The sequence below is a fragment of the Lipotes vexillifer genome, unplaced genomic scaffold (genome assembly GCF_000442215.2).
Source record: "Lipotes vexillifer unplaced genomic scaffold, Lipotes_vexillifer_v1.1 scaffold49, whole genome shotgun sequence".
NCBI lineage: Eukaryota > Metazoa > Chordata > Mammalia > Artiodactyla > Lipotidae > Lipotes > Lipotes vexillifer.
Window position 1 is genome coordinate 1,037,123 of NW_006790551.1, and position 23,165 is coordinate 1,060,287.

Sequence of the window (23,165 nt, forward strand, 5' to 3'; positions counted from 1 at the left end):
ATCCTTTGTCAGTTGCTTCGTTTGCAAATATTTTCTCCCATTCTGAGGGTTGTCTTTTCATCTTATTTATGGTTTCCTTTGCTGTGCAAAAGCTTCTAAGTTTCATTAGATCTCATTTATTTATTTTTGTTTTTATTTCTATATCTCTAGGAGGTGGGTCAAAAAGGATCTTGCTGTGATTTATGTCATAGAGTGTCCTGCCTATGTTTTCCTCTAAGAGTTTGATATTGTCTGGCATTACACTTAGGTCTTTAATCCATTTTGAGTTTATTTTTGTGTATGGTGTTAGGGAGTGTTCTAATTTCATTCTTTTATATGTAGCTGTCCAGTTTTCACAGCACCACTTATTGAAGAGGCTGTCCTTTCTCAATAGTATATTCTTTCCTCCTTTGTCAAAGATAAGGTGACCATATGTGTGTGGATTTATCTCTGGGCTTTCTGTTCTGCTCCATTGATCTATACTTCTGTTTTTGTGCCAGTACCATACTGTCTTGATTACCGTAGCTTTGTAGTATAGTCTGAAGTCCAGGAGCCTGATTCCTGGACTTCCTGAGCTCCATATTTCTTTCTCAAGATTGCTTTGGCTATTTGAGGTCTTTTGTGTTTCCGTACAAATTGTGAAATGTTTTGTTTTAGTTCTGTGAAAAATGCCATTGGTAGTTGGATAGGGATTGCATTGAATTCGTAGATTGCTTTGGGTAGTATAGTCATTTTCACAATGTTGATTCTTCCAATCCAAGAACATGGTATATCTCTCCATCTATTTGTATCATCTTTAATTTCTTTCATCAGTGTCTTATAGTTTTCTGTCTACAGGTCTTTAGTCTCCTTAGATGGGTTTATCCCTAGGTATTTTATACTTTTGTTGCAGTGATAAATGGGAGTGTTTCCTTAATTTCTTTTTCAGATTTTTTGTCATTATTGTATAGGAATTTAAGAAATTTCTGTGCATTAATTTTGTATACTGCTACTTTACCAAATTCATTCATTACCTCTAGTAGTTTTCTGGTAGCATCTTTAGGAATCTCTATGTATAGTGTCATGTCATCTGCAAACAGTGACAGTTTTACTTCTTTTTTTATTTAGATTCCTTTTATTTCTTTTTCTTCTCTGATTGCTGTGGCTAAAACTTCCAAAAGTATGTTGAATAATAGTGGTGAGAGTGGGCAACCTTGTCTTGTTCCTGATCTTAGTGGAAGTGGTTTCAGTTTTTCACCATTGAGAACGATGTTGGCTGTGGCTTTGTCATATATGGTCTTTATTATGTTGAGATAGGTTCCCTTTATGCCCACATTCTGGAGAGTTTCTATCATAAATGGGTGTTGAATTCTGTCAAAAGCTTTTTCTGCATCTACTGAGATGATCATACAGTTTTTATACTTAAATTTGTTAATATGTTTAATCACATTGATTGATTTGCATAAACTGAAGAATCCTTGCATCCCTGGTATAAACCCCACTTGATCATAGTGTATGATCCTTTTAATGTGCTGTTGGATCCTGTTTGCTAATATTTTGTTGAGGATATTGACATTTACGTTCATCAGTGATATTGGCCTGTAGTTTTCTTTTTTGTGCCATCTTTGTCTGGTTTTGATATCAGGGTGATGGTGGCCTCATAGAATGAGTTTGGGAGTGTTCCTCCCTCTGCTATAGTTTGGAAGAGTTTGAGAAGAATAGGTGTTAGCTCTTTTCTAAGTGTTTGATAGAAGTTGCCTGTGAATCCATCTGTTCCTGGGCTTTTGTTGGAAGGTTCTTAATCACAGTTTCAATTTCAGTGCTTATTATTAGTCTGTTTATATTTTCTATTTCTTCTTAGTTCAGTCTCAGAAGGTTGTGCTTTTCTAAGAATTTATCCATTTCTTTCAGGTTGTCCATTTTATTGGCATACAGTTGCTTGTAGTAATCTCTCATGATCCTTTGTATTTCTGCAGTTCCATTGTTACTTCTTTTTCATTTCTAATTCTGGTGACTTGAGTCTTCTCCCTTTTTTTTTTGATGAGTGTGAGTAGTGGTTTATCAATTTTGTTTATGTTCTCAAAGAACCAGATTTTAGTTTTATTGATCTTTGCTAATGTTTCCTTCTTTTCTTTTTCATTTATTTCTGATCTGATCTTTATGATTTCTTTCCTTCTGTAACTTTGTGGTTTGTTTTGTTTTTTTTTCTTTCTCTGATTGCTTTAGGTGTAAGGTTAAGTTGCTTATTTAAGATGTTTCTTGTTTCTTCAGGTAGGATTGTATTGCTATAAACTTCCCTGTTAGACTTACTTTGCTGCATCCCATAAGTTTTGGGTGGTCATTTTCATTGTCATTTGTTTCTAGGTATTTTTTTGAGTTCCTCTTTAATTTCTTCAGTGATCTCTTGGTTATTTAGTAGCGTATTGTTTAGCCTCCATAGGTTTGTATTTTTTGCCATTTTTTTCCCCCTGTAATTGATATCTAGTCTCATAGTGTTGTGGTCGGAAAATATACTTGACATGATTTCAGTTTTCTTAAATTTACCAAGGCTTGATTTGTGACCCAAGATATGATCAATCCTGGAGAATGTTCCATGACCACTTAAGAAGAAAGTGTATTCTCTTGTTTTTGGATCGAATGTGCTATACATATCAATTAAGTCCATCTTGTTTAGTGTATCACTGAAAGCTTGTGTTTCCTTATTTATTTTCGTTTTGGATGATCTGTCCATTGGTGAAAGTGGAGTGTTAAAGTCCCCTACTATGATTGTGTTCCTGTCAATTTCTCCTATTACAGCTGTTAGCATTTGCCTTATGTATTGAGGTGCTCCTATGTTGGGTGCATAAATATTTACAATTGTTTTATCTTCTTCTGGGATTAATCCCTTGATCATTATATAGTGTCCTCCTTTGTCTCTCGTAATAGTCTTTATTTTAAAGTCTATTTTGACTGATATGAGAATTGCTATACCAGCTTTTGTTTGATTTCCACTGGCATGGAATATCTTTTTCCATCCCCTCACTTTCAGTTTGTATGTGTCCCTAGGTCTGAAGTGGGTATCTTTTAGACAACATACATGCAGGTATTGTTTTTGTATCAATCCATCCAGTCTATATCTTTTGCTTGGAGCATTTAATCCATTATATTTTAGGTAATTATCAATATATATATTCCTCTTACCATTTTCTTAATTGTTTTGGATTTTTTATTGCAGTTCTTTTCCTTCTCTTGTGTTTCCTGCCTAGAGAAGTTCCTTTAGAATTTGTTGTAAAGCTGCTTTGGTGGTGCTGAATTCTCTTAACTTTTGCTTGTCTGTAAAGGTTTTAATTTCTCCATCAAATCTGAATGAGATCCTTGCTGGATAGAGTAATCTTTGTTGTAGGTTTTTGCCTTTCACCCCTTTAAATATGTCCTGCCACTCCCTTCTGGTTTGCAGAGTTTCTGCTGAAAGATCAGCTGTTAACCTTATGGGGATTCCCTTTTATGTTATTTGTTGCTTTTCCATTGCTGCTTTTAACATTTTTTCTTTGTATTTAATTTTTGATAGTTTGATTAATATGTGTCTTGGTGTGTTTCTCCTTGGATTTATCCTGTATGCGACTGTCTGTACTTCATGGACTTGACTGACTCTCCTTTCCCTTGTTAGGGAAGTTTTCAATTATAATCTCTTCAAATACTTTCTCAGACCTTTCTTTCTCTCTTCTTCTGGCACCCCTATAATTCGAATGTTGGTGCATTTAATGTTGTCTCAGCAGTCTCTGAGACTGTCCTCAACTCTTTTCATTCTTTTTTCTTTATTCTGCTCTGCAGTAGTTATTTCCACTATTTTATCTTCCAGGTCAGTTATCCGTTCTTCTGCCTCAGTTATTCTGCTATTGATTCCTTCTAGAGAATTTTTAATTTGACTTATTGTGTTGCTCATCATTGTTTGTTTGCTCTTTAGTTCTTCTAGGTCCTTGTTGAACGTTTCTTGTATTTTCTTGTATTTCTTGTATTTTCTTGTATTTCTTGTATTTTCTCCATTCTGTTTCCAAGATTTTGGATCCTCATTACTCTGAATTCTTTTTCAGGTAGACTGCATATTTCCTCCTCATTTATTTAGTCTGGTGGGTTTTTACCTTGCCCCTTCATCTACTGCATATTTCTCTGTCTTCTCATTTTGTTTAACTTACAGTGTTTGGTGTCTCCTTTTTGCAGGCTGCAGTTGTGTAATTCCTGTTGTTTTGATGTCTGCCCCCAGGGGATGAGGTTGGTTCAGTGAGTTGTATAGGCTTTCTGTTGGAGGGGACCGATACCTGTTTTCTGGTGGGTGGAGCTGGATCTTGTCTTTCTGGTGGGCAGGACCAAATCCAGTGGTGTGTTCGGGGTGTCTGTGAATTTTGTATGATTTTAGGCAGCCTCTCTGCCAATGGGTGGGATGTGTTCCTGTCTTGCTAGTTGATTGGCATGGGCCATCCAGCACTGGAGCTTGCTGGCTGTTGGGATATAGATATACACATGTCTACTCTTTTTTTTAAGGATTCTTTTCCTATATATGCCATTACAGAATATTGAATAGAGTTCCCTGTGCTATACAGCAGATTCTTATTAGTTATCTATTTTATGTATAGTTGTATGTATATGTCAATCCCAGTCTCCCAATTTGTCCCTCCCCCCTTACATAAGTGTGTTTTCTACATCTGTAACTCTATTTCCATTTTGTAGATAAGTTCATTGGTACCATTTTTTGATTCCACAATTAAGTGATATCATATATTTGTCTTTCTGTGTCTTACATATTTCACTCAATATGACAATCCCTAGGTCCATCCATGTTGCTGCAAATGGCATTATTTTCATTCTTTTTTATGGCTGAGTAATATTCCACTGTAGATATGTACCATATCTTCTTTATCCATTCCTCTGTTGATGGCTATTTAGGTTGCTTCTGTGTCCTGACTATTGTAAATAGTGCTGCAATGAACATTGTGGTGCATGAATTATTGTCTTCTCTGAGTATATGCCCAGGAGTGGGATTGCTGGATCACCTTGTAGTTCTATTTTTAGTTTCTTAAGGAACCTCAATACTATTTTCCATAGTGGCTGTACCAATTTACATTCCCACCAACAGTGTAGGAGGGTTCCCTTTTCTCCACACCCTCTCCAGCATTTGTTGTTTGTAGATTTTCTGAGGATGGCCATTCTGGTTGGTGTGAGGTGATACCTCATTGTAATTTTGATTTGCATTTCTCTAATAATTAGTGATGTTGAGCATATTTCCATGTGAAAAACGGAGCTGGAGGAATCAGGCTCCCTGACTTTATACTACAAAGCTACAGTCATCAAAACAGCATGGTAGTGGCACAGAGAAAGACTTATAGATCAATGGAACAGGATAGAAAGCCGAGAGATAAACCCATGCACCTATGGTCACCTAATATATGACAAAGGAGGAAACAACAAACCATGGAGAAAAGACAGTCTCTTCAATAAGCGGTTCTGGGAAAACTGGACAGTTATATGTAAAAAAATGAAATTAGAGTACTGCCTAACAGCATACACAAAAATAAACTCAAAATGGATTAAAATCTAAATGTAGGGCTAGACATTATTGGGAGAAAATATTTGGAAATGAAGCAACCAACAAGGGATTTATCTCCAAAATATATAAACTTCTCATGCAGCTCAATATCAAAAAAACAAAACAAAACATATAACCCAATCAAAAAATGAGCAGAAATCTTAATAGATATTTCTCCAAAGAAGACATACAATGAAATTCCTTAATCACGTTTCTCATATTTCACTTTTTATTTAATATATGAGATAAAATACATGTATACAAATTTGCTTTTCTAGACATTAATTATATATTATTGTTTACTTCATTCTCTGTGAAGGAAATATCCTTAGGAAAAACCGCAAAATACTTCCTCAACCCAAATGAGAAAATATGCTAGATTCATCTCTCTATTTTACAATACCTACAAAACTAATTCTTGGAAACTATGTGCCCAGATCTGATTCAAACCCAAACTTTAGTGCATACAGTTTGAACCATTATTCAATACTTTGTTTATATTTGTATTTTTTTAAATTAAGATATAGTTGATTTACAATGTTGTGTTAGTTTCAGGTATACAGCAAAGTGATTCATTTTCATACTCTTTTCCATTATAGGTTGTTACAAGATACTGAATATAGTATAGTTCCCTGTGGTATACACTAAGTCCTTGTTGTTTATCTATTTTATATTTAATAGTGTGTATCTATTAATCCCAAGCTCCTAATTTATCCCTCCCCCCACCTTTCCCTTTTGGTAACCATAAGCTTGCTTTCTATGTTTGTAATTTTAAAAGTAGGAATAAGTTTCCTGGTGAAAGTTGTTCTTACATATTAATTGAATTTTAGGTATAACTACATGTTGACTCATTTCCACATTGGTTTCTGAATTTATTGATTTTTTTCTTTTTATTGTTGTAAAATACAGGAGGAAAATAAACTATAAAGAATAATTGGGGGAAAACCCCTTACTCATTTGACTTCTAGAGAGAAATGTCAACTTTATGGAATAGGAAATAGGTAAGCTTCAGAAAAGAACAACAAACAAACAAAACCAAGCAAAAAGGATGCTGTGGTCAATGTAATTTGGAGTAACAGTGTACATTTTGTTTCCTATTAGAGATTGAAGCGTAAGCTACCACATTAGAGGTTCTGGAAAGTCTCACAGAAAAGAAACCTATCTTTTGCTAGTTTAACTTAGCATTTTCCAAATATTTTATCATCACAGAACACCTTTTTCTCATAGCTGCTATTAATATCCTGAGGCACAAATATTTCTCTGGACTCTTGGGAAATGCTCAGAGACGACAAAAATATCTTAGTTCGAAAACTTAAAAGCTGCTCTTCTACAGAAAAGTTTTGTAGAAGCATATTCATTTTAAAGTTGTCAACATTTTATCTCTGGAATGTAAAAGTATTGACTGAACTTATTATTCATGCAGAACAACCCGAGAAAATAATTTTAACAAGTGCAATTAAGTCAGATGCATGAATTAATTTCAAACAACAAGCTACTTTTGGAAAAGGAGCATTTGAAAAAAAACGTCGAAGATATCATGGTGGCTTAATTAATAATTACCCTAAATTGATTCTGGGAAAAATAATATATGTATAAGGAAATTTAGACCGTCTACTTTCAATCATAATAAGATGTGTATGGACACTCTGAAGGAGCAATAGCTAGAATTAAAAATTACGGGTGCACCAACATAACATTGAACTTCACATCCATTTCAGTAACCTATAAATTCAAATCGGTTAACATTTATTGAATGAATTTATTGAATGTCTACTATGTGTCATTCCCTATGTAGGCTTTATATCAGTTTGTTCCCTATGCTTGACTTCACATCACTTTATTTTATTTTAATATCAGCACTCAGAAGTTATTCTCAGTACAGACAAGAAATCTAAAGTTCATAGAAATTACTTGCCTTGTAAAAAGCTTCATAGTTCGTAAATGATAGAGTCAAAATATAGAGCTAGGTGTTCTTGTACCACCTCCAGGGATCTGTCCACATGACTGCAGTATTCTGCTAATAGATTTTTTCATGTGTGAGATTTTGGTGTATTTCTGTTAAGAATGCATGCTCTGAAGACTGACTGGGTGCAGACTCCGTTGCTGCCATATCATTATGTGTGACTTTGGGGACATAGTTTCTTTGAACATGGCGTCTTCCTTATTAAATAAGAATAACCATTAAGAGGATTGAGTTAATAAATGTGAAGTGCTTAAAACAGTACCTAGCACATAGTAAATGTTCTCTTAATACTAGCCAAAACAAGTTTAGTAACTTTGGAATGTGTTTTATTTTTTTAATTTGGGAATCAACTAGTTACTTCTGTTTTTTATATTGTTTTCAATATTTATGAATTTTATTTATAAACATTGTTTAAAGATTCCAAAAACTCTACATTTGTGTTTTCTTATTACACTTTAAAGGTTACTGATTTCAACATTCTGAATTTATTCTTTAGGGATTTTCTCCTACACTTCTAACTACCTTGCAATTCATTGTTATTTCTATCTTTTAACACTGTAAGAATTGTCATTGGACTCCCGTGATAGGAGTATTAATATTTAGCTTTCTGTCATACAGCTACCTCCACATTACATATTCATGCTTCTAATTTCCACATTATCCCAGTATAAACACAGAAATTTTTTGTCAGTTCTATATTCAACTTTATATGACACAGTGCTATTCATAGCTGAACCATATATGGAGTAGTCTATGAATAACTCTGCCTTTACTGCACAATTTTTGTTTTCCTTGGAGTTAATGATTACTTCCATTTTTCTGCTTGGTTTTCTATATACTTATCACTAATTTATCCTCCTATTCTTTTTCAGTTGTATAATTTTCTCTTTAATGTACTAAACACTTGGTACAGTATTCTGTGAGCTTTCATCTTGAAAATCTCTTTCAGAGCCTCTTTGTTTGGGGGGCAGGACAGGAATACCCTTTATCATCCTAAGGTTTTTCCTTTGCATCAAAATCCATGATTTCTGTGTTTACTCCCTTGGTTTGATGAAGTAATCCTCCTATGACTTTCTAAAACAAGTGTATTAGAGGTAAAATTTTAAGACATTGCCTGTATAAAAATGTCTATATTTTGCTTTCACATTTGAATAATAGTTTAGTTGGTTATATTCTAATTTGAAAGTTATTTTTGACTAAAAATTTTCCATTATTTTTTAGCTTCCAGTGCTGCTGCTAAAAAGTCCAAAAGCATAAAAAGTTCTTATATCTTTGACCTTTTTACTAAGACATTTTTTCTATCTCTGAAAACCTTTTCTTTGCCTCCAATGTTCTGAAATTTCACAGGAATGTGTCTTTTTTAAATCCATTTTCATCTAATGCAGTAGCAGTGGATAATTCAATAAATACCAGTTATGCCATACTGATATAGACAAATAAAAGTATTCTCTACATCTTCTAATTAAGACATTTCCTCAAATCATTTTGTCATTGATTTGATAATTTCTTATTCTTTTCTCTTGGATACTAGATCTTTTAAAGTTCTCTCCTAATGTTCTTATCTTTCTCTATTTTTTTCTTTAATTTTCTACCATCTGAGAGAGTTCATCAACTGTATCTACCCACTGTTTTATTGAATTTTTCCACTCTCATCATTTTAATTTTCAAGGAATATCTTTTTGTTTCATAAATACTATTTTTATAGTATTGTTATTTTGTTCATAGCTCAATATATTTCATATCTCTCTGAGGTTGTAAGTAGCATTTTTAATTTTTTTCTTTCATAGACTTACAAAGAAGTTGCAAAAATAGTAGAGTGTTCTCATATACCTACATTCATTTTCCCCTAAGGCTAACATCTTTCATAACCATTGCACAATGATCAAAACTAAGAAATTAACATTAATAAAATACTATAAATTAAACCACAGACTTCATTCAGATTTTACCAGATTTTTTTTTCTCTAATATCCTTTATCTCTTATAGAATTCCGCACAACACGTAATCATCATGTCTCCTTAGTCTCCTCAAGTTTGTGACAGTTCCTCAGTCCTTCCTTTTCTTTTATGACCTTACTTTTTAAAGAGTCATTGATCAATTGTTTTGTAACATACCACCTGATATGGGTTTATTTGATGTTTTCCCTTGATTAGATTGAGGTTGTGGGTTCTGGAGGAAATTATCAAGGTAATGTGTCCTTCTCAGTGTATCATCTCAAAGATACCTGATATTGATCTGTCTTATTACTGATGACACTTACCTTGATTACCTGGGTAAGTGGTATCTGCCTGTTTTATCCACTGTAAAAGTACTTTTTTCTTTTCTTTTTTTAAAGCTTTGTAGTCAATAAATATTTTAGGGGAGATTGCTTGAGACTGCAATATCCTGTTTCATCTAAAACATCTGAATCTTAATTTTAGCTTCCATTGCCAAGGGTAGATATCACTCATTATTTTCTTTATGTATAATTGTGATTTTTATTTTTCTCATACCATCCTCATCTAATAATTGGAATTGTTTTACAAGGAAGAGTTGTGTCTTCTCTTCCATTTCTTATTTATTTAATTATTTATTTATGTAAGTACAGACTCACAGATATTTATTTTATTCTTTCAGTTTAATCCAATACTATTATGATTTATTTTCTTGCTCTGATTGTTCTAGCTTTGGTCCTTGGCCATTGCGTCATATTGGTTTTAGTGACTTTTAACATGCATTCACCTATTTTTGAGTACTTTCTTACTCTAAAAAGTGCATAATTTATACAAAGAGCACAACAAGATGTTCCAGGCTCGTCATGTGTTTACACCATCCTAGCCCTGGAATCAACAACTTTTCCAAGGAGCCTTAGTTACACTTATTGAATAATGGTATTTAGAAACTAAATCTTGGCCTTAAGTCTACCATTTCTTGTAGGACCTCTCAGTGGACGGACCTTGAAAATATATGTATACCTATAAAGTTATGCTTACACAGGTATACACACACACACACATACACACACACAAACACACATGTATCTATATCCCTGGATCTGCCCTTTGGCCTCCTCCTACCCTCTAGGGTGCACTGTGCATCTCTGTTATGTGTTAACCAGACTTCTCCAATAGAAGAAATACCTGCTCAGCTATAAAGATCAATTTTTCTCTTTCTGGCATTAGCCATGTAACTTCTTAGAAGATAACATACCCTTTTCAATCCTGTAAAGGGTCACAATGACTTACCACTTGTACGTGCAGACATCTTTGGTAAACTTTATATATAATAATGCCAATATATCATTTCCCTTAAAGTTGGGATTGGTACAGAACAGACTGGTCAGATGACCTGGGGAGATACTGGGCCGCACCTAATGCAAATTCTTTTCTTTTTTAATAAATTTATTTATTTATTAATTTTTGGCTGTGTTGGATCTTCGTTTCTTTGCGAGGGCTTTCTCTAGTTGTGGCAAGCGGGGGCCACTCTTCATCACGGTGTGCGGGCCTCTCACTATCGCGGCCTCTCTTGTTGAGGAGCACAGGCTCCAGACGTGCAGGCTCAGTAGCTGTGGCTCATGGGCCTAGTTGCTCCGCAGCATGTGGGAACTTCCCAGACCAGGGCTCGAACCCGTGTCCCCTGCATTAGCAGGCAGATTCTCAACCACTGTGCCACCAGGGAAGCCCTGCAAATTCTTAGTTAAAATACTTACTTGTAGGAATGAGGGATTCTTCAGTATATGCAAATCAATCAATGTGATACACCACATTAACAAATTGAAGGAGGAAAAACATATGATCATCTCAATAGATGCAGGGAAAACTTTTGGCAAAATTCAACACCCACTTATGGTAAAAACCCTCCAGAAAGTAGGCATAGAGGGAACTTACCTCAACATAATAAAGGCCGTATATGACAAACCCAGAGCCAACATCATCCTCAATGGTGAAAAACTGAAACCATTTCCACTAAGTTCAGGAAAAAGACAAGGTTGCCCACTCTCACCACTCTTATTCAACATAGTTTTGGAAGTTTTAGCCACAGCAATCAGAGAAGAAAAGGAAATAAAAGGAATCCAAATCGGAAAAGAAGAAGTAAAGCTGTCACTGTTTGCAGATGACATGATACTTTACACAGAGAGTCCTAAAGATGCTACCAGAAAACTACTAGAGCTAATCAGTGAATTTGGTAAAGTAGCAGGAAACAAAATTAATGCTCAGAAATCTCTTACATTCCTATATACTAATGATGAAAAATCTGAAAGTGAAATTAAGAAAACACTCCCATTTACAATTGCAACAAAAAGGATAAAATACCTAAGAATAAACCTACCTAAGGAGGCAAAAGACCTGTATGCAAAAAACTATAAGACACTGATGAAAAAAATTAAAGATGATACAGATAGATGGAGAGATGTACCATGTTCTTAGATTGGAAGAATTAACATTGTGAAAATGACTCTACTACCCAAAGCAACTACAGATTCAGTGCAATCACTGTCAAACTACCACTGTTATTTTTCACAGAACTAGAACAAAAAAATTCACAATTTGTATGGAAACACAAAAGACCCCAAATAGCCAAAGCAATCTTGAGAAAGAAAAAGAGAGCTGGAGGAATCAGGCTCCCTAACTTCAGACTATACTATAAAGCTACAGTAATCAAGACAGTATGGTACTGGCACAAAAACAGAAAGATAGATCAGTGGAAGTGGATAGAAAGCCCAGAGATAAACCCACACACATATGGTCACTTTATCTTTGAAAACGGAGGCAAGAATATACAGTGGAGAAAAGACAGCCTCTTCAATAAGTGGTGCTGGGAAAACTGGACAGCTACATGTAAAAGAATGAAATTAGAACACTTCCTAACACCATACACAAAAATAAACTCAAAATGGATTAAAAACCTAAATATAAGGCCAGACACTATCAAACTCTTAGAGGAAAACATAGGCAGAACACTCTATGACATAAATCACAGCAACATCCTTTTTGACCCACTTCCTAGAGATATAGAAATAAAAACAAAGATAAACAAATGGGACCTAATGAAACTTCAAAGCTTTTGCACAGCAAAGGAAACCATAAACGAGACAAAAAGACAACCCTCAGGGTTCGAGCCCTGGTCTGGGAGGATCCCACATGCCGTGGAGCAACTGGGCCTGTGAGTCAAAACTACTGAGCCTGTGTGTCTGGAGCCTGTGCTCTGCAACAAGAGAGGCCGCGATAGTGAGAGGCCCGCACACTGCAATGAAGAATGGCCCCCCGCTTGCCACAACTAGAGAAAGCCCTCGCACAGAGGCGAAGACCCAACACAGCAAAAATAAATAAATTAATTTAAAAAAAAAAAAGATAACCCTCAGAATGGGAGAAAATATTTGCAAATGAAGCAACTGACAAAGGATTAATCTCCGAAATTTACAAGCAACTCATGCAGCTCAATATCAAAAAAACAAACAACCCAATCCAAAAATGGGCAGAAGACGTAAATAGACATTTCTCCAAAGAAGATATACAGATTGACAACAAACACATGAAAGAATGCTCAACATCATTAATCATTAGAGAAATGCAAATCAAAACTACAATTAGATATCATCTCACACTGGTCAGAACGGCCGTCATAAAATCTACAAACAGTAATTGCTGGGGAGGGTGTGGAGGAAAGGGAACCCTCTTGCCCTGTTGGTGGGAATGTAAATTGATACAGCCACTATGGAGAACAGTATGGAGAGTCCTTAAAAAACTAAAAATAGAACTACCATATACCCTGAGAAAACCATAATTCAAGAAGAGTCATGTACCATAATTTTCATTGCAGCACTATTTACAATAGCCAGGACATGGAAATGACCCAACTGTCCATCGACAAATGAATGGAGAAAGATGATGTGGCACATATATACACTGGAATATTACTGAGCCATACAAAGAAACGAAGTTGAGTTATTTGTAGTGAGGTGGATGGACATAGAGTCTGTCATACAGAGTGAAGTAAGTCAGAAAGAGAAAAACAAATACCATATGCTAACACATATATGGAATCTAAAAAAAAAAAAAAAAGGTCATGTAGAACCTACAGGCAAGATGGGAATAAAGATGCAGACCTATTAGAGAATGGACTTGAGGACATGGGGAGGGGGAAGGGTAAGCTGGACCGAAGTGAGAGAGTGGCATGGACATATATGCACTACTAAATGTAAAATAGATAGCTATTGGGAAACAGCTGCATAGCACAGGGAGATCAGCTCGGTACTTTGTGACTACCTAGAGGGGTGGGATAGGGAGGGTGGGAGGGAGGGAGATGCAAGAGGGAAGAGATATGGGGATATATGTATATATATAACTGGTTCACTTTGTTATAAAGCAGAAACTAACACACCGTTGTAAAGCAATTATACTCCAACAAAGATGTTAAAAAAAATAAACTTACTTATGACCTTATTAATGTTCTTAGCTATGTTACTTATATTCTGCCTATTTTACAAGATTATTGTTTCTTGCATTACCAAATGTGTGACTGAAACTCAGGTAAAAATAACGATGTTTAGGAAACTTGAAAAGATTGACCAAATATATAGTCCTATAAGGGCAGTGATTCTGATAGTGTAAGTCTAGATACAGGAAGAAGTGACAAGAGGGAACCATTTCCCATGACAGAGTAGTAAGACACGCAGTCCAGAAGTTTTCTGATTACTATTAACAGGGCCTAGTCCAGTAAAAGCACATTGAGTGACTTATGAATTAAATCCTTGCCTGAGTTGGGAATGAGCATTCCTAGGGCCATGGGACAAACTGGTCAAAAGATACCTCCCAAACCTTGGTTGAAATTAAGACCAAAAGGAAAGAGATTGTAAAATAAAGAATGTTGCCCACCATCCAGCTCTAAAATAATTAAGTTGTTAGCCACTGCAGTTGCTAACCTAAAAAGGAATTCAGAGTGAAGATCAGGATGAGGCACTTTGTGCTCTGGGAAAACTGGCAGAACAGGCCTTCAGATAGGTATTTTCAGGAGAAATCTTTTTATGACCCTGGATTCCTGTATCTTCCCATACTTGGAAAAGCACTAAAACCATTAACTAAGATGTCTCTTCCTTATGAGTAGCAGCAACTTTCTACTGAGATGTGTGCTTGGTTGCATGTATCCCCTTCACCAAAATCACATATATATTGACCTCCCTACTTACCTGCTCAGAACAATTCTTAGAGCTCTCTGAGAGTCTGTCTTCTGGGTTATAATTCTCAATTTGGCTTGAATAAAAATTTCTATTTACTTCTTAGATTGACTGTTGGTTAGTTTTTTTTGGTCAACATTTAAAATCATTAATTTATATCAATAGCTGCAATTCTAATCCAACAGCACAGAATCCATCTAGCCTTTTCCTTTCCATATCTGTAAAGTGTTTGTCCAAAACAGGAAATCACTCTCACTTTGCATTATCTACAATACATTTGTTTATTTGTTCAGCCCTACTGTATATGTAAAGTAGTTCTGAAATTCTGAACTATACTCCTGTGAGAAACAAATCTGTTAACTGGAGTACAGTATTTGTACACTGTTCTTTTTGTTATTAGCTGTATAGAATCTAATAAAAGTGCTGTTTTCCAAAGTAATTTACTGCATTAGTTTCCTAAGGCTGCCATAACTAAGTACCAAAACTGGATAACTTAAAACAACAGAAATTTATTGTCTCACAGTTTGGGGGGCTATAAGTCTGAAATCAAGGTAACTAAGGGGCCATATTCTCTCTGATGGCTTTAGAGGGGTAATCCTTGCTTGCCTCTTCTAGCTTATAGTGTTTGCCAGCAGTTCTTGCTATTCTTTGGCTGGTAGATGCATCACTCTGGTCAATATGGCCCTCTTCTCCCTGTGTGTCTTCAAAGTGTCTTCCCTCTGTGTATGTCTTTCTCTATGTCCAAATTTCCTTTTTTTATGAGGCCACCAATCATTGGATTAGGCTCCACCCCGATGGTCTCATTTTAACTTGATTGGGTCTGTAAAGACCCCATTTCCAAATAAGATCACATTCACAGGCACTGGAGGTTAGGACTTCAACATATCTTCTTTAGACAACACAATTCAACTTCTTCAGTATGGTTATATTACTCATATGTAATACAGTTAGATTCATTTGTTACAGTTTATATTCTATTTTGGATTCCACTTACATCCAAGTGATTTTTTTTTAACTTGTATATACAATAAACTTTCTTCTTTATGATGTACAGTTATATGCATTTTGACAAATGCATAAAGTCATACAACCACTACCACAGTCATAATACAGAACAGTTACATCATCCTCGCAGATTCTCTCCTGCTGTTCTTTTGTAGCTCCCTCACCCTTGCCACTAACAATTTTTTTGAAGTTTCATTTTCCCTATATTCACTCTTTCTTCCAAGGTTTTATTTTTTATTTGGTGTTTCTGTTTGTTCTAGCTTCTGTCTTTGATGTTACAGGAATTCCCAAAGTCTGGTGGCCTGTGGCTATCTGTTCCTATTTGACTTGGGCAGCCAAATGCTGATTAGAAGTTCTATCTATGTGATACTGGGTGGTGCTAATAAACTGTGGGTTCCAGAGTAGGGTGATTCTTTGGGCCATTCCCTTGCTAGAATCCCTGATGTTAGTATATTTTCTCTTAAACTAATCTCATTTTCTAGAGAAAGCACTTCTAAATTAATGCTAAGAAGACCTAATTCTATCTGTACCCACACAATTCTGGAGTCTGGCAGAGATGAACAAGTAAAGCATCACAGACACAGTATATGTATAGCACTTACTTTATTCCCAAATTTTCAGAATGATAATCCCATTCTCAACTGTGCCTGGTATGCTCCCATACAAGAGACTTTCAGCATAATTTCTCTTTAGACAGTGAATACTATTATGGGTTGAATTGTGTCCCCTCTAAATTCATATGTTGAAATCCTAATACCCAATACATCAGAATGTGACCTTATGTAGAGACAGGATCTTTACAGAAGTAATCAAGTTAAAATGAAGTCATTAGGTTGTGCCCTAGTTCAATGTGACTGATCTTATAAAAAGGGGATATTTGGACACAGAGACATGCACAAGGAAAGACTGTGAAGACACAGGGAGAATACCAATGAAGATAGAGGCAGAGATTGGGGTGATATATCTACACACCAGGATATATGAAGATTGCCAGCAAACCACCTGAAGTTAGGAGAAATCCTTCCCTCAACAGCCCTCAGAAAGAACTGACCCTGAACACCTTGATTTTGAACTTCTAGCCTCCAGAACTGTGAGACAGTATATTTCTAATGTTTAAGCCACTCCATGTGTTTTGTCATAACAAAACAAATATAGTATCTAAAAGTAACTAGCAATATAGAGATCATTCAACTAATGCCAGTACCTCAGCAACATTCTCAAGTGAACACAGGAAATAAATAAATAGATGTAGTATTCTCATGTAAATAAAGGAGCATACTAGTATATTAAGTGTCACGGTAAAAGTTCCATAGCAATTTTCAGGGGTAGCATTCCAAACTCTGTTCTAGTTTCCCAGAGGATAGGAATCTTAGACCAAGGGAACTAGGATATTTGGAAGGGATCCTGACACAGGACTCGTAATACAGGAATTGGGCTGTTCATCCAATTGACCAGAAAGACCCTTTGTCACAAAGAAGAATCAATAATTTTTGGTATTAGAATTAGCGTCAAATAAGACATTCATCATTTATTGAGTATCCATCATATGTTCAAGCATTCTGCTAGGTTCAGAGGGCACAAGAATAAATGACTCCTGGCTTTCCCGTTCAAGAGCTAACAATCTATTTGGAAGAAAGTGATAAAAATGTCATAAAAATATCTGTTAACTGGTAACGAAGTAGAAATAATTGGAAATAAGTAAAATAATTCCAGACACAGTGAGAATGTATCTAATTCTCAGATATATTCTCTCCTGCTTCAGATGCAGCAGGAAACTGTATATGTGTACTGTTTCTAATTGTCAACATGAATTTGTACTGAGCCATTAGAATACTTTCTGGAGCTCATTACATCTTTTTTTTCATAGAGCAATTTTGTTGTTTGGGCTAAACTGTGGTCATTGGAATTGAATAAAGTCTGAGTGAGTAATTCATTACAATATCCCTTCTCCAGAGTTTGCTATGTGCCTGACACCTAAGGCACAAGTGTTGGTGGGTGATTTATTTGTTCCTGCTGTCTAGCAGCATTTTTATTATAAGTGCAGACATTATTTATGCAGGCCAAGTTATAATTAGAATATTATTGCTTGCTTGGTGTCCTTTTTTAAAAATTCTACAAAAATAGATACCCTCCAAGTCTTAACTTAAGAAAACTCTCCCTATGGCCCCCACCATACAGATTGGTTGCATTTAACCCAGATTGGTTGCATTTAGGTATATAACAGAATTTGTCACATTATATTATTGTTAGTTGTTTCTCATTCTTTGTTTTTAAATGCAGTGCATGGTGAGGGGAAGTAACTTTCTTTTGCACTTCAAAATATGTTATTTTTTTGAGAGCCCAATATATTGCTTTGTGTGGAGGACCCACACCATAAAGTGCATCCTTCTGTTGTTGGACAAACTAATATAACCATCCAGTATTTCCTGAGGGACAGTTGCTTCCTGGAGGGGAGAGTGTCAATGAAAAGATCTTTTAACTGTTTCTTAAATAGACTTCCCCAAATTCACTAGATTATAGTCCCATCTTGACAGTTATTTCCAGAAGTACTTGGTGCTGTTTAACCTTTCCCTTTGGGGGATTCTGCATGTGTTTCGCTTCTCAGAATCTTGCTGCCATGAGATTCAACATTCTTGGTTCTATTTAATCAGTTATCATTTTCCAACTTCCAGATGTATATTGGAAATTCTATTTAGCCTTTTGAATTTATGACTGAAAGATAAAAACCAATCTTTCTATTATATCATTTTTGTGGGGTTTGAGGAAGGAGTGAAAGCTGATACATGAGTTCAACCCCCCAACTTTAACTGGAAGGCTGTCTTTTTTCCCCCTAAACAGATGGTTGAAGCTTTCCCCAAATTCTTTATCATAGGAAGTAAATATTACAGTGGAAAGAACTCAGGAATCAGAGATAAACATGGGCCTGAATTATGACTTCATGTGATTCCAGCTTTAATGTAGATGACAAATAATGGAAAGAGGAGGCCAAATGTAGGGAGAAAATATCAGAGGTTATTGCATTAATTCATGTAAGACAAATTGAGGACCCAGGTAGGGGTTGTAAGAGTGAGTTCAAGAGAAATAAAAAAGATGTGAGAAATACATAGGAAGTAAAATATTTGTAGAACGAATGAGTGAATGGGAATATAGAGAGTCAAGCGTGGCTTCATTTTTTCTGGTTTGGGAAATTGGGAGGATGTTAACGTCATTCTCTGGGAAAGGAAACAGAAAGAAGAAATGCTTTAGGGAAGCTTCTGAGTTTAGTTGAGGTTGTTTTCATCTTGTACTGAGTACTAAGTAAACCATATTTACAGGTGTCTGTGTACTTAATTAGGGAAAATTGGAGACTGTGATATTCTAAAGATAAGTACTTGAGAGTTTTTAGTATGTAGATTGACATTTGAAGCCAGGAATGTAGATTTATCACCCCGAAAGAGTAAGAAGTTGAGAAGAAAGGTGAGGAGAGAATTCTAGGATCTACCATCATTCAGGGTATGGTGTTTTCTCTCTTCTTTATGTTCAACTTCCATACTGAGAAACTTGGACTAGCCTGTGAAGAATAATTGACTTCTCCATAAGAATCACTGAGAAGAGAGCAATTTTCACTTTTGGCGAGGATCCTGCATAGAGTGATGCTCAAATTTCTTGCTTCAGATGAAAGAAAGCAAAGTAGCAACATTCTTTAACATGATAAAGTTGTCACTAACCTCTTTTCACATTCTCTCAACATTTAACTGTCTCAAGAAAAATGTTCATTGCAAAAAATTTAGAGAAAAACAAAAATTATAAGAAAATAAAACCATAACTTGTAATCCCATCACATAGAGTAAAAGATTTTAATGCTTTGTTGTATTTCTTCTGGGCTTTCATATCTCATATAGTATGTTTAATAAAATAGTTATTATATTCTATATGCAGTCTTATACCTTACTTTATCATTTAGCATTACATATTGTAAATTTTCTCAGAATTATCTTCAAATAATACTTTTTTTTCAGAAGAAAATATGCAAAGGATTTAATACTATTCTGATGTAACTTGTAAAAAAAAACACTTTGGGAGTGAAGGTCTAGTTTTCCATAATTTGTCTGATTCTTGAAATTTAAGCTATTTGGATAACATTTACACATTTACAGTATTTTTTCTTGGTCAATGTTGATAGCACCTCATGTTTTCACTTTTAAAAGTAAGAAGATTCTCATTTGTCTGCATTGTTTGTAAGGTACCCACTGAATACTAGCAAATATACTGACTAAAGCGTATAGTAATGAATAATAGAACTATGGACTAACAGCTGCTTTTAACTAACATTCTTTCAATTCTTTATAAGCTTTGGTACTGATCCTTGCACACATTTGACAGTTCATTGCTCACCTTTGAGAGGTACATTAACTCTTTCAAGTCCCAGGGGCACCATTTAGTAAATGACTTCTTTAGTGCTCTAAATGTACCTTAGTGCTCTGAAAGAGACACATTAATCTTCAGAACATCCCATGAATACATAGGTCAGGAAATGGAATTTTCTTGATTTTCTCACCTCAAAACATTATAAAGCTTACATAATTTCACAGGCAATTCTCATTGGATTCTATTTGCCTAAGTTCCTAAGTATTGCCCAAATTCAAGACCTAAAAAAGAAGAATTATTCACTCAGAAGACATTTTCAGTTGAATTCCTAGAGTAACTGGAAGGAGAAACCCTAACTCATAAATCTAATTGCATTATCAGATTCAAAGTGACTTACTACAGAAACAGCTTCCTTTAGTCATTCAAGGAGAATGAAGATTAAAAATGGTATGAAAACTTGAACTTACAATTGGAATTTGCTGGTTACTGAACAAAAGAAGAATACTCTATGACATAACCCAAAAGGAAAAAAAAATTCTGCTTACTTTCATAAATTAATTTTATAGGACCTAAGGTAATTTCATATGTTTCTAAGTTAAAGTGAAATATAATCAGTATGAGAAATTTATAGACTATTTAAAACTGTGGGTGTTTTTTTTCCTTTCAGTTTTTCTGCTTATCTGTTACCAAATTTGTCACAGTGCAAAGATATTATATCTCTTAGATTTAGGTTACTACTTTTTGTTCTTCTTCTGATTTTGAACACCTAAATCATAAGAAAAAAATACAAGAAATTCCTATGCTTTTTCTTATTAATATTGTCTACTTTTAAATTTAGGCAGATTCTATACTAAGGGAGTTTAACCTTCCCAAATATTGCAATTCTAGGAGGAATGAAAACACAGGTCTTCAAAGAATGCCTTCTTTGGAATGAGAAAGTACATATAAAATTCTTAGACTAATTACCAGCACATAATTAAGGCCCAGTCATGTTAGCCAAAATTTTTGAAAGTAAAATAAAAAAAAAACAATATTGGAATATATTCCAATTGTTTGACTCTAAATATTTCTGAAAACATTTTTTTCTGAATGTAAGAGGACTGAACCATGAAGCCCATCAAACTATCTCAATAGCATGTCTAAGAGAAAGAAAATACAAAGAAGAATATTTTTAAGCCCTGAAAATCCAACCTTGCTGTGAGGATAGCTCCTGAGGAAGGGATGGGGAAGTGGTCTTCAGGTTCTATTGCAATGTGCAAAGGAGAATATCAAATTCTAGTTAACCCCGGGCCAGTGCCCAGAGTCTTATGGTAGAGAAGATGAATAGACTCTGAAGAAGTCTCCAGACATTTCCAGGGATTCACAAAGGTGAAGCAGCAAGGTAGTAACAGACTATCTAGCCATTCTGAAGAAGAACCACTGCTCTAGATAAGAATTTAGAGGATCAGATCCAGCACCTGGTAACCAGGAATAGTTAGGAATTAGTATGTCGAGAAAAAAATTTAGGCTGGAGAATTCTTCATTTCTTTTGCAGAAAACCTGGAATGCAAAGAGGATATTGACACAGATATCCATTCAGAGAAACTGGTAAAATGCATTTTGATGAGAGATAGGAAGAAAGCTTTCACTCAGTGGGCACAGAAATTCCACAATATGAAGATCATAAAACTAGTTCCATTACTGATGGGTACGCAATCAGTATGTCTCCTGCTTACCTGCAGATAATTTGTGTCTTAGTTAAGTGAGTTGAGACTTCAAAAAAATCCACCTGAAGAGTATTTTACTTAGGTGATTGTGTCCAAAACACTCTTATTTGATCTAGTATACCTAATACTACCTTGTGACAATAAATGCATTGTGTGGTAGCTATTCTACATATATTATTTTAATTCTTATGATAACTGCAATGTAGTACGATTATCACTATTACCCAAGAAAAGCTGAGGTTCAGAGACATTTAGATGCCAGTATCTCCTTGAGTTGGGATAACTTATCAGTGTGTCTAGCTTCAAAGAGTTTCTACCACACTGCTTTTTATAACAGGGTTTTGTAATAATTAGGAAGACGATGTTGTGCAAACTGTAAGGGAGTTTTATTGGCTCACGTGCTTGAAATGACCAGAGAAAGGGCAGGCTTGGCTCACTGTGATGGAGGGTTGATCGCTGCTCTTCTGTGGGTCAGCTCCCTGCTTCAGTCCCCTTCCACTCAGCTGCAGTAGGGCCATGTGTCACACCAGAGTACCACACCATCAGGGGGGAAAAAGATTCCCCCAATCAGAAAATAACTGCCATGCATTTAATTCTGCTTGGACCAACTTAGTTCAAGTGCCCTGAACAGTCACTGAGGTGGGGATGTGTGATTTATGCTGAATGGCAGAGCTCCTTTTCTGCTGTCAGTGGTGTGATCAACCCACTGGAACTAAATGACTGCTTCCTAGTGAAAAGGAATGGATGGTTTGCAGGGATAGAAGTGGAACCAGTAATTTCCACCATGATTTTTAGTAAATGTGGAGTGAATACATAGACAAAAATGATATTTTTAAAACTTTCTGTCAGGTAACTTTTTATTCTATAAGTGCTTTTTATTTTTAAATAGCTAACTCTATCCCCGTTATTTATTAAGTATTCATGTGCCATAAATAAATGAAGAAATAAATAAATCAGCATAATGGCAAAGGTTAAATGATTGCAGTTTAATTTCATAAAATTTGAGGGAGGCATACATTCTAAATTACCGGAGTGAAAAAATAATGAAGTTTGAAAACATTACAGATATAGGAAATGTTTTGGTAATGTATACCTGAAAAAGCAGTGTGAAGATTACTGGATAAGCTAAAAATAAATGAATATTGTTTTCATGAGTTAGTGGAATGAGCTTTGTGGTTAGTATCCTCGTTACTGATCTTGCACAGGGACAATCACCTTAATAGAGTCATTACTGATGTTGCTAAATTGGGACAGAGCTGCTCACAGCAGGCAGCACTAATAAACAAGTAGCCTATTCGAAAGCATAAGAAGAAAGAACAAAATGCTATCATTAGGGATCCTTTCTCCATTCACAAAGTACAGGTGACATGCCCAGGGAAGTGGAAGGAAACCATGAAGCAGTCACATATGAACAGCAAATGGAATAACATGACAATGAAATACTGTTCAATACAAGAAGAGAATGGGCTGAA